The sequence below is a fragment of the Nematolebias whitei genome, chromosome 17 (assembly GCF_014905685.2).
Source record: "Nematolebias whitei isolate Nwh7 chromosome 17, NemWhi1, whole genome shotgun sequence".
Taxonomy (NCBI): Eukaryota; Metazoa; Chordata; class Actinopteri; order Cyprinodontiformes; family Rivulidae; genus Nematolebias; species Nematolebias whitei.
Window position 1 is genome coordinate 12897641 of NC_056514.1, and position 12981 is coordinate 12910621.

The following is a 12981-nucleotide window of genomic DNA, read 5'->3' on the forward strand; positions in this document are numbered from 1 at the left end:
GGATGATTGGCGGCCATCTTGGAGCTGCAGCAAGTTCAACTCTTACACTCATAGTTGGGCTCCCTGCTTCTGTACTCTGTTTTCCAACATGTTTGAATGTAAGATGAGTTCCCAGAAGATGTAAAGCTGTGGGAAAAAGGTTTGAAAGCTCAATCACCCAGGCAGATAATAACAACAAAATATTTAATCATGTCATTTGGACCAGTTTCTTTAAGTGAAAAATGTTTTGTCTCCCATCCAGAAGACTTCCTCAGTCTACTACAGCCCGCCAATCAGGTAAGAATGGGTTTTCTGCAGACCAAAAGTGGGCGTTTCTGGAGGGAAAACACTGATTGGCTAACTGTATTCGCTGCTCTTTAGGTAAGTTACGACAGCTCTTTTATTAAACTGAAGGTTTCTAAGAAACAATGTTATATCTGCTGTCAAACAGAAGAAGATTCTCTTGTTCTTGGGTTGTAGGCTGCACCTGACACAGGTTGGCCTGAATTTTGTCGTACAATGAAATACGAAGCATTTGAAGCAAAACCTGCTCCTATTTGTCTAAAAGTCTCGTCTCAATTAAAGATCATGAGTCCTGTAACGAGATAATGGCTCAAAACAACATTTGCTCTTTAGAAGTTCTTCTATGAATCTGATCTATGGAAGGAGCTGAAACATGGAGTAGGATTGACGCTTAAAATCCGAGACAGCTGAGGAAGTTAACCAGTAAACAGAAATACCTGCTCCAGTTGCAGAAATCTTACAGAAACTGACAATCACTCATCTGCAGTGACTGATTTAAAAGTTGAACAAGAAAATATGAAGTTAAAGGAAACATCCTTTGTCCCAAAGCCAGTTTAAGTATCACTAATATTTTGGTTACTTTATTTTTATTTATTTATGAATCGATTGTAACTATTTTCACATTATTCAACAACCAAAATGGATTTTGTTTTTTAATGTGATTGCTAGGTATTCAAAAACAAACATTTAGCCCTCCCCACTACCCATTTATGTTGCTTTTATTTTGAAATGTAACCAGAAGTTCTGTGTTAAGAGAGGCCGAAAGAGAAGTTATGGAGACACCGCCAATGTCAAACTGGAGACACCGCCAATGTCGAACCGGTTAACACCATAGACATATGTCTGTTGTTAACACAAACGCCTGTTTTTATTCGTTCAACCTTCATTTTTGTCGTCCAATCAGATGTAGCCCTCCATATACGCCTATTTCACTATCGTCTAAGCAGATGTAGCCATCTAGATACGCTCATTTTTCTGTTGTCCAATCATGTGACCCTCCAGATACGCCCATTGTTTTATCGTCAAATCAGGTGTGGCCCATCAGATACGCCTTCTGAATTTGTCTGTAGAGATACCTACTTGAATCAGGTCCGCCTTCACTTACGTGTTTCAAGCCAACTGTTGGAATATAAAAAGTAGACTTTTAACACGTGCAAACAGAGCACACCCATGAAAACAATCAATCATCATGTACAACAATCAAATGTTTTAGGACAGATGGCCAACTTGCTACTCACAGAAACAGCCAGGACAACCAAGGCCAAAGCGGTTCAGAAAAAGTGTTGTAATCTCAATCATCCAGGTAGACAACAACAAAAAAGGTTAAATCGTGTCAGCTGGACCAGTTTCTTTACGTGAGAAAGCTGTGGGAGTTTTCTGTGTTTGTACTGTGGAATATACTGTTAGTCAAGTGTCCACAACTGACTGACGTCATCTGACAGTTTTCCTCATTTTTATGTATCCTCTCCCACCGGCAAAGACAAACTATAATGTTTTAGCTCCTGTTTGTGGGTCCATTTGTCTGTCTGTTATTAAAATATGTCTCAAACCACTGCACAGATTTTAACAAAGTACTTACTGGATGTACCTGATTAATTGTTGGAGTCAACCTGATTCAAGATGGCTGCCACAAAATAAGCAAATCTAAAATGAAAAACACAAAAATGGCTACAATTCATACAATTTTAAACACACTGAGCTAGTTTGGTGTGATAGTACCTGCGAGTTATCCCCGACTCATACCATGGGCTGAGTGGTTGGAGCGGTCGTCCTCCGGTGCAGGAGTTGGGGGTTCGAACCCCACAGCAGTTACATGCCGAAGTGTCCCTGGGCAAGACACTGAACCCCTTGTTGCCTCCGATGTGTGTCCCATCAGTGTATGAATGTGATCTAAAGCTCTGATTAGTCTCATTAGAATGATTTGTTCAATTAGCTTTGTAGAGATCTAGTAGAGTGCTGTATGAATGGGTAAACGAGGACACAGATTGTAGTGTAAAGCGCTTTGAGTATCTCAATAAGATAGAAAGGCGCTATACAAGTACAGTCCATTTACCATGAGATTTTTATTTAAAATGTCGCCATTAACTGTTGAAGTCAATCCTGTTTCCTAAATACAGTATCTATCGAATCACTGGACTTATTTTAACCAAACTTTCATAAATGAATCATTATATATGTGCCTCTACACCCGCTTAGCTTTTGAACTCAACACAACAGTAACTGTGGGACATTGAACGCAACATCATCTCTCAACGTAACATTCTATCCTGAAAGGCAGTAGACAGGATGAATCCCTCCCTCCTCCAACTTGTGAATTTTTCATGTATTTGTTCATTTTTACGTGCAGTGTTTTAAATGTGTGGACATTTTCTCCGCCTTATCGAAGATGCTGACATAAATACAGCCTAAACATGTCTGTTTGCATGATATTTTCACTGTAGCGAACTGACCAGAGCATATTGTTTTGTCTCCTTTTATCAAAACTTTCAGCTTTAACACACTTCCATTGCAGGAGCTCAGAGCTGCGTTCTGATAAAGCTTTGGGAAATGAGTCATGGCCTTCTGTGACTGAACTGAATCAGCCTGGGACGTCTGAATATTCTCCACTGGACACCCACTTAATGGACTCTTATCAAGACTAACAAAACACCTTGAAGAGCCAAATAGAGCCAGGCTGCTGTTTCACAAGAAAAGCTTCCTCTGTGTTCTTTGTCCCAGAAACTTCTTGTTTTCCAGCTCTGACAGAGAAGAGACTTTAGCATTCAGAGGTTGAAAAAAAAAATGCAAGCAGAGGAAAATGGGTGAACTCACTTGCTTTTAAGAAATATGGAAGTCTGCTGGTGCCAAACAGGGCAACTACACAGAAACCAGCCCCTGCGCTTGTTAGACAGGCCCGTCTCCACGGGGGCTGAAGACAAAAACCACGAGGCCCCTGCACAGCTGGTCTTTAGCAACAGAGGGAGAAGGAGGGAGGAGGAAGAAACAGTGAACGAGTGTTTAGCTGTGCAGACGGGACCAGAGGGTGAAGGGGAGTGAGAGACGACGTAAGCACCAGTCAAAGAGCTGATTCTGAACGTGGCAGGAGGAGGGAGAGGAGAAGACCAGGACATATAAACAAACTGTAAAGACGGACAAGTCCTGCTGGACGAAGAGTTGGACACGAACGGCTGCTGGTCTCTTGAAGGAGTCAGATCAGAGCTACTCATAGATGAGGGGCTGAAGACCAGAGGAGGGGGCAGACAAACTTCAGAAAAAGAACAGGACGATGGAAACAAGACGAGCATGAGAAGTTACTGCTGAGCATAAAACGTGGAAAAAGAGGCTCAGACGTTCAAGTAAGCAACATGTTGTCCTTGTTCCTTTGGAAGATCTCTGCTTTGAGTTGTTTACGTTTGTTTGAAAGAAGCGGCTTTCGTTAAAGCTCTGCTGCGTCTGAAACACGTTAAACTTCAGAGGAAGGACAAAGAGCAGAGGAGACGACCAGCAGCAGGAGTCCCACAGCGCTCAGGCCGTCTGACAGCTGGTAGAAACCAGCTGGACAGGCGTCTGCAAGGAGAGCAACGCTAGAAACGGTGGGAATGCTTGAATTGTGCAATCCTTCCATGCATGAGCAAATGAGACCCATGCTAGATGAATCACAGATGGAGTTCAGTACTTTTTGTCAACAAGAACAGCATGAAAAGATTAGTGCGCTCATTTCTTCCTTCATTATTAGTTCACAGAAATGTTTGACCACATCCGATAGCAAAGATAGTCAAGAGTCAGCAGAGCTATGTACCGTGTTTTCCAGCATATAAGTCGCTCCGGTGTATAAGTCAAATTTATTATGTGTCACTGCTGATCCGTCACATTTATTATGCGTTTATTTAATGGTCAAAACAGCTTCATTTCACCTGGGCAGTTCAGCACCATCCATTCATCCATCTATCCATCCATCCATCCAACATGGATGTAGCCGCTACCTCTCCAGCGTTCCTCCGCCTGCACCAGCTGAGTGAATCGAGCACACACGGGAGGACTCGCTGTTGCACTTCTTAGAACTTTAAAGCGTCAGTCAAAAATTGCATTATCAATATGGAACAAAAAGTAAATAAGTCGCAGGATTGACAAATCTGCAAAAAAAAAAAAAAACTGCGACTAATACGCCAGAAAATATGGTAATGATGAGCACGTTGTAAAAATATGTTGTGCTTGATGAGACCCTGCGTCCTCATATGAGAACATTGAGTTTAAAATTTTCACCAAGGGAGCGTTATTGTGGCAGGTCAGGAGCGCTGGGGCACCAAATGTCATTTTTAAAGCATCTGTTTCAACTTTGCTGGTGAAGAAACACATTCTGCCATGTTTGATGATAAAAGTTTCAGCATCGTATTTGCCAGCTGAAATGTGTACGTTTCTATTAAACGTGCAAATATCAACCGTCAGAGCCAGACTTCAGCAACATTTAGATGTACAGTGTAGATTTGGAGGCTACAAACAAAAAGAAACGTGGTCCAACAATGCAACGAGCTCACAAAGTTGGCAGCAGTCCTCATCACTTTGTAGCTGTGCTTCCTGTGATTCAGCTTTGTACTTCCTGCTCAAACTGATGTTTGTTAATGTCAGTTTTATTTATACAGCACATTTAAATGGTAAATGGACTGTACTTATACAACACCTTGATATCTTATCAATATACTCAAAGCTCTTCACAACACAATTGTGTCCTCATTTACCCATTCATACATCACTCTACAAGATCTATGCAAAGAATCATTAGAGCTGTATCACATTCATACACCGATGGGACACACACTGGGTGCCATGAGGGGATCATTGTCTTGCCTAGGGACACTTCGGCATGGGACTGTTGGTGGAATTGAACCCCCAACTCTTGCATTGGAGGACGGCTGCTCTAACCACTCAGCCACAGTGGTTTAAAACCAACAGTGTTGACCAAAGTACTTCACAAACAGGATATCAGCAATGAAATAAATAAAAGATCAAACATTATAATAAACAAGTATAATAAAATAAGAACAAACTAAAACAAGAAAATAAACAACCTAAGAAGTTCAGATGGAACTCAAACCAAATGTGAGTTAAAACCCAGAGCAAAAACGTGAGTTTTTAGGTGGGATTTAAAGGACTGTATGGACTCTGCAGAACAACATCAACGGGCAGATTGTTCCAGAGCCGGGGGTCCAGGGTCGGGGGTCCAGAGTCTGGGGGCTGCCACAGCAAAAGCCAGATCCCCTCTTCATTTTAATTTTGCCCTTGGCTGCACTAAAAGCATCCGACTGGAGAATCTCAGTGCTCTGTTTGGATTGTAAAAATGTAAAAGATCCATTAAGTAACTGATGTCAAGCCATTTAAAACTTTAAAAGTCTGTAAAATAATCTTAAAAGCAATATGAAAAGGAACAGGTAGCCAGTGTAAATCAGCTAAAACAGGAGTGACGTGGTCCTGCCTTCTGGTTCCTGTTAAAAGACGACAGAAGCGTTCTGGACTAACGGCAGGCGATGGAGAGACGATGGTTCTGATCCAACATACATTGCCAAAAGTATTTGCTCACCTGCCTTGACTCTCATATGAGCTTAAGTGACATCCCATTCCTAATCCATAGGGTTCAATATGACGTTGGTCCATCCTTTGCAGCTAGAACAGCTTCAACACTTCTGTCCACAAGGTTTAGGAATGTGTTTATGGGGATTTTTGACCATTCTTCCAGAAGCGCATTTGTGAGGTCACATACTGATGTTGGACGAGAAGGCCTGGCTCTCAGTCTCCGCTCTAATTCATCCCAAAGGTGAATGGGTGAGACAGACCAATTTTACTATTGAGGCCTTGAAGGCCAAAGAAGAGCACATTAAACAGAAACTAACAACGTGCCAAGATCAGCCCACACTTCAGCAAGTGATGGACTGTACAGATCAGGCACGCTTAGCACAGCATGTCAAGTCCAAAACTCGACAACAAAACAAGTTTAACTTACTGATAACTCATCAACATCATCACAATTCCAATTAAAGCTGCAAGATGCATTGGAGGCCCTCGCAGCAAAGCGCCACTCTGGCCTTACAATTCAATTCAAATTCAAATCAAAAATACTTTATTAGTCCCAAAGGGAAATTATTTGTTGTTGTAACTCGTCATCCTCATTTCATTAAAAGATGTTATAGATGCTGATACGGCAATTACGGCGACCGCAGGAGCTCCAGCTAGTCCACCCAGTCACCATCGCAAACGTTCTCGTGCCAATCCCGCACGCATTCACCACGGGGGCGCATTTCCCGAATCTTGGACATGGCCTTCCGTCCATGTCGTTACTTTTCCAGCTGCAGGTCTTACAAGTATAGGCAAAATCTGATCTTCCAAACAGGAGTTATGGTGACTTCCTGTTTTGTTGAGAATGTTTGACAAGCACTTCCTTTATGCTTTTCAACATGTCATGTGTGGTAATCAACAGTTAGCAAACAAAGTTTCGGTGTAATATCTTACACTGTGCGAAGCTGGAAGTGTCATCAAAAATCTACAGTTTTTTTCTCTGAGGTGGGGCTTAAGTGATGTCATGAATCAACAATACCAATGTGTCTACAAGTGCTCACTGATGAAGCACAAAAACTCAGGTTCAAATTGGATGATGTGTCACTGAGATATAACTGTTGGAATAATGTAGGGGGCGCACTTGAATCAAATGTTAAAGAGCAATACCAATGTGTCTATAAGTGCTCACTGATCACGCACAATAAATCTGGTACATATTAGATGATATTTCACTGAAATATAACTGTTGGAATAATCTAGGGGGTGCACTGGAGTTAAAAGTTAAACAACATTACCAGTGTGTCTAGAAGTGTTCACTAATGACGTACCCAAAATCTTGCGTAGATCGGATGATAAATCACTGAGATATAACTGATTAAATAATCTATGGGGTGCACTTGAGACATATGTTAAACCACAATATCAATGTGTGACGTGCTCACTGATTATGCATAAAAAATCTGGTTCTGATCGAATGATGTATCACTTAGATATAATTGTTGGAATATTCTAGGGGGCGCACTGGAGTCAAAAGTTAAAAAACAATACTATTGTGTCTAGAAGTGTTCACTAATGACACACCCAAAATCTGGGCCAGATCAGATGATATATTACTGAGATATAACTTTTGTAATAATCTAGGAGGCACACTCGAGTCAAATGTTAAATAACAACACAAATATATATCGAAGTGCTCACTGATCACGCACAAAACATCTGGTGCAGATAGGATGATGTATCATTGAGATATAACTGTTGGAAAAGTGTAGGTGGCGCACTAGAGTCATATGTTAAACCACAATATCAATGTGTCTAAAAGTCCTCACTGATGACGCACAATAAATCTGGTGCAGATTGGATGTTGTATCACTGAGATATAACTGTAGGAATAATGTAGGTGGCGCTGTGGAGGCTATTGGCCACTTATCATGGATACCTGTTCAAGGGGCGGATAATGGTCGATCATTGTGATTTTGGTGCACCTTGGCTGAAATCTGTGCAATTTAGAGCCAAACGTATTGCAATGGTGTCACTTCTTAATTCGCCACGCCCACATCCTAAAACAAAAACGGTTTGTGCTTTAAATCAATTCAGACCATATTATCTGTCTTCTAACACAAGATCATCCTGATTAGGTCAATAGTGTCAAAGAGGGAGCATTCCAAGTTAAAAAAGAGACTTCCTGTTCTGAGGGGGCGTGGCTTTGATGACGTCAAAACATGACCACAGTGGATCGTCGGGCATCCAACCTGTTGGTTTTGGACCAGGGCTCCAAGAGCCTTTTTCATACAGTAGGTCCTGAGAAGATACAGATGTTCACCAAGTTTCAGAATTATCAGTCAAAAAATGGCTTGGGGCTGAGGTTTTAAAATATTCTAGGGGGCACTGTGGAGGCTATTGGCCACTTATCGTGGCATCCTGTTCAAGGGGTGGATAATGATCAATCGTACTGATTTTTGTGCACCTCGGTTCAAAACTTTTGAATTTAGAGCCAAACGTATGGCGACTGCGTTACATCTTGCTTCACCACGCTGCGACGCCCACATGCTCCACCCCAAAACTGTCAGTGTTGGAAAGCAAGTTACACCAACATGTCTTCGGTCACTGGACACACTATCATGCTGATCAGGTAACAGGGGTCAGATAGGGATCGTTCAACATAAAACTTTATACTTCCTGTTGTCAGGGGCCGTGGCTTAAGTGATGTCATGATTTGACCATTCAGTCTTGCAGGGGACCGGATGTGGATCAATCACAGAAGGTTTGATGTCTCAGACAGTTTTCTTGTAGGAGCTATTAGCATTTCGTTTTTCATGGCAAGATGTCAAACTTTGAGGTCTGGCCCCGCCCCTTCAGCATGCTCCGAAACAAACCGTTTAGATAACTTTGCGTCCCCTGCCCCCTTTTGATCAAAATGGCCAAGTCTGAAACCGATTGAGCAAAATTCCTAGGAGGAGTTTGTTCAAATGTGGAGGCTGTAAACCGCCAAAAAGGTGTGAAAATTGGGCCGGCATTCCAAGATGGCCGCCTTCCTGTTCATCGTACAATGTTGGTGCCAGAGGGTTTTCTGTGCATCTTCGGGAATTGGACAAGCGTACCAAATTTCATGTTTCTACGACAAACTAAGGTTGATGCGGACGGTATTTTGAAAATTTCTAGGTGGCGCTTTTGAGCCGTTTTTGTTGCAATTTTTACCATGCCCTTAAAATAAGTAATTTTTCACCAGTCCTGATGCGTCCACCAAATTTGGTGACCTTTGGGATATGTTAAGGCCCCCAAAACGCCAATTAATTTGGTGGAAAAAAAATTGCAGCTCGGGCCGAACAGAGACATTACAATAGGCCTTCGCAGCGCTTCGCTGCTCAGGCCTAATAAACAATTCTTACAGTCCACATGAAAATGAACAGGCGGTCAGTGTAACTCTGCGAACACAGGAGTGATGATGCCATGCCTCCTGGTTTCTGTTAAAAGACGTGCAGCAGCTTTCTGGACTAAATACAGGCGAGTAAAACTTTTTCACTAAATCAGACCAGGAGAAACTGCTCCAATGGGTGGTTTATTTGATATGTTAGAAAATATTAATTTTTTATGATGTGCTGTAATTTGTAAGTATTATGACACAAACAAAACACATGATGCAGTTATTTCTTTTACTGAATGACTCGTGCACCCTACATTCACGGAGTGTTTCTCTGTGATGACGGCTGTTCTCCGTGCCCTCACTGGTTACAGTCTCACAGGTTTTTGCCCTTTTCTGCGTGTACTGTCGGTGTAATGGCAGCCCACTCACAGCTGCTCCACTCATGATGACAGGCTTCACGCTTGAAATGCAAGGCCAGAAATAATCTGTTCTCTTTATAGCTGAGCAGAACTTTCAGGGCGACCTCGTCCGCCTGTGGACGCAAACGTAGTCTATGGACATGTGACTGGTCTGCTCAATCCTTCTCATAAATTATATTCGTTAGCCAATATATAATGAGAGAGTACCACAAACTATTTAGAGATCTAGGACCCATATTCTTACCAGGCTGCTGGGTAATTGCTGGGTGGATGTTTAAGTAAGACTAGTGGAGGGTGGAGCTCCAAGTGGGTGTAACGGTAACTGTCTTGTCTGCTTCAGGAGAATTCAGAAGCTGTGCACCTTTAGAAAGAGAAGTTGGGCCCCCGTTGAGTTCGGAGGTCAACATGGAGCTGAAGGAAGAGTTCCTGCGCATTGTTCAGGAGGTGTGGGCGAAACTGCAGGGCCTTCCACAAGCAAGTCCACTGGAGCTGGGAGCCTTCTTCATCATCGTCCTCTTCATTGGTGAGGTTTGTTTGTCAGTTGTGTGATGAAAAGGCTTTTAGTCAAAGTTACAGATGTAAAAGAATAGAAAGTCCATCCTCAAGGTTTTATAAGGTTTTACATATCAGAAAATAGTTTCAAAAATCTTCACGTTGTTGATTTCTTCTGTATTGTGGATGAATTTAGATCTATCCTTCTGTCCAGTGTTGCTTCACTTCATTGAGGTTTGCAGATATTTGTTTCTGCTCAGCTTCCTGAAGGTCCCACCAGCCTGTCAGTCGGACTGAGCTCTGGACTTTATTTAACTGGAGCAGCACCATCATTCTTTTCTTTGTGACCCTTTCTGTTGTAGATTAGCTGCTGTGTTGGAATCATTGTTCTGTTTCATGACCCAGTTTGATCCAAACTTCATCTGCCGGACAGATGGTCTCACGTTTGACTCCAGGATCCTTTGGTCTACAGAGGAGTTTATGTTTAGTTCCCAAGCCATCAGCTCTGCACCACCGTGCTGACGGCTGATATGAGGTGTTTGTGATGACATGCTGGGTCTGATTTTCTGCAAACGTGGAGCTGTGCATTGTGGGTAGATGTCTAATCTGTTCATAGGATGTTGTTCCAGAAGTCTTTGTCTTCATTCAGATGAAACTTTACAAACAAAGTGTTGGTTTCAGAGAGAAGAGTCTTTCTCCTGCAATTCTTCCAAACAAGTCGCACTTGTACAGTTTTTTTTCTCGTTGTACCATTATGAACTTTAACCTTTAACCTGCTTATTGAGGTCAGCAGAGTCTGAGGTAGAGCTGTTTTATTTATTTATTCATTTATTTTGTCGTAACTCTGAACATTGCACGGTCTGACCTCGGGTTGCATTTGCTGATGCATCCGCTCCTGTGAAAATTGGCAGCTGTCTTAAATGTCTGTTTTGTAAATGTTTTCCCCTCACTATGAAATGATGGAGAGCAAACTGTTAGGAAATGACCTTTAGCCCTACCTCAAACTGCTGGGCAGCATCAGTCGCTTCTCTAAGGTTGCTCAAATTTCTGATGTCTTTCCTTCTTGGCATCACTCCAGAGTTACAAAGCGACAAAAATCCTGCTTTTTATGGAGGCGATCACACTGATGATCAGTTAATCAGTACATTTGATCAGCAGCTCCTGAATATATACCTTTTCCATCTTGTGGAAGCAGCAAGGATGGACTTGGTTTTTCCCCTCAGAGCTTTGCCATTTTGGTTTGTTTAATATGTCGTGGAATTTGTTGTGTGTTTTTGCACACTTGGCATTGAATCTAAATAACTTTGAAACATGTAGAAGACCAGATCCTTTTTGTTACGTTCTGATATGTAAAGCAAGGGTCTGGAACTGAAAGAGGACGGACTTTATTTGTCCCACAACTGTAGATTATATCCAAAATCTTGAGCTTCAAACTTGAATGTAAGCGTGTATTCCTGAAGTTCAGGATTTTCATAAAACATTCACACCAATCACAAGAGTGACTTCAAATATCTGTGGGGTTTTTTAGGTCAGTAATTCACATTTTTGACCACTTGGAGGAAGCCAGTCAAAGTAAACCAACAACACTGAATCACTACAACACTATGGATATTTAAATCATCATATATTAATTAATGTGCTGTTTACTCAACAACACATTCACAGCTACCATGCTGATCAGAGCAAAGCCTCTGACTGTGTACATGTCTCAGATGGGTCTGTTTTTATTCTTGATTTATGGCAGACCTACATCATAAAACATTGAAAATAAACTTGACACTTTATCATTTTCTCTTTCACCTTCGACGAAGATGGCCGTTCTTACCCTCCCTCTTGCTTTTTTTTTTTTTTTGCTCTCTTGTCCTGTCATCCTCCGAGCGTCTTATTAGAACTTTGGAATTTTCTGTAGTGTTTATGGATAACTCACCGGCTTTGTCGACCTCTATGCATAAATTATAATGTCATTGTATGTTGCTGTTTTATGTTTCGAGGTTTTTTTTGTTTGTTTGTTTTTGTTTTTTTTACCCCCATCTTTTTTTTCTGTTTCCCAGCCAGGACATGGTGTGAGACATGATTTATTTTATTTATTTATATTTGCTTCCTCCATCCTCATGTTCTCATCTGTCTTAATGTTGTATGTAACAGGTCTCTTAGTCTTTGAGGCTCAATGGGAACTAACCTGTAAAAATACTGGTCTAATAATAATAATAATAATAATAATAATAATAATAATAATAATAATAATCTTAAAGAGGATAGATAAGAGAAAGTTGTGACATTTGAAACAAATCTAAAATGCAGAAGCAAACACAATTAATAAATTGGTTGGCTGCTGGATATGAGCACCATATGACCACCTGCAACCCAAAAATGAAGAATGTATTTATTTACCTTTATTTAACCAGGCAAATCCCATTGAGATAACAGAGCTCTTTTGCAAGGGAGGGCTGGGCCTGAAGGCAGCCTAACATGCATGTTTTTGGTCTGTGGGAAGAAACGTTGGTTACGTACTGTAACCCCAGATTCTATGAATATAGGCGTAGCCCTTTAAGGCTGTCGCTGATGGTTTATCCCGTTATGCAGAGCATAAGCACTGAAAAAAATTAGTCCACGCCCACCTGCTGTGTGGGCCCACCCGGTCCGTATAAATTACGTTAAGAGCGGGAAATCGGCTCCCAAAATAGCTTTTTCTTCAGCCATTTAGGAGCCAGTGAGGCCCGACGCTTAAAGGGCTACGCCTATATTCATAGAATCTGGGGTTACAGTACGTAACCAACGTTCTATTTCATATAGGCTTCGCCCTTTAAGGCTGTCGCTGATGGTTTAAGGGCGAAGCGGATGTGGTCCTCGCCTCACTGGGTCCATTCGAACACAGTAAGAAGCGGAAGCTTGCCCAAAAAA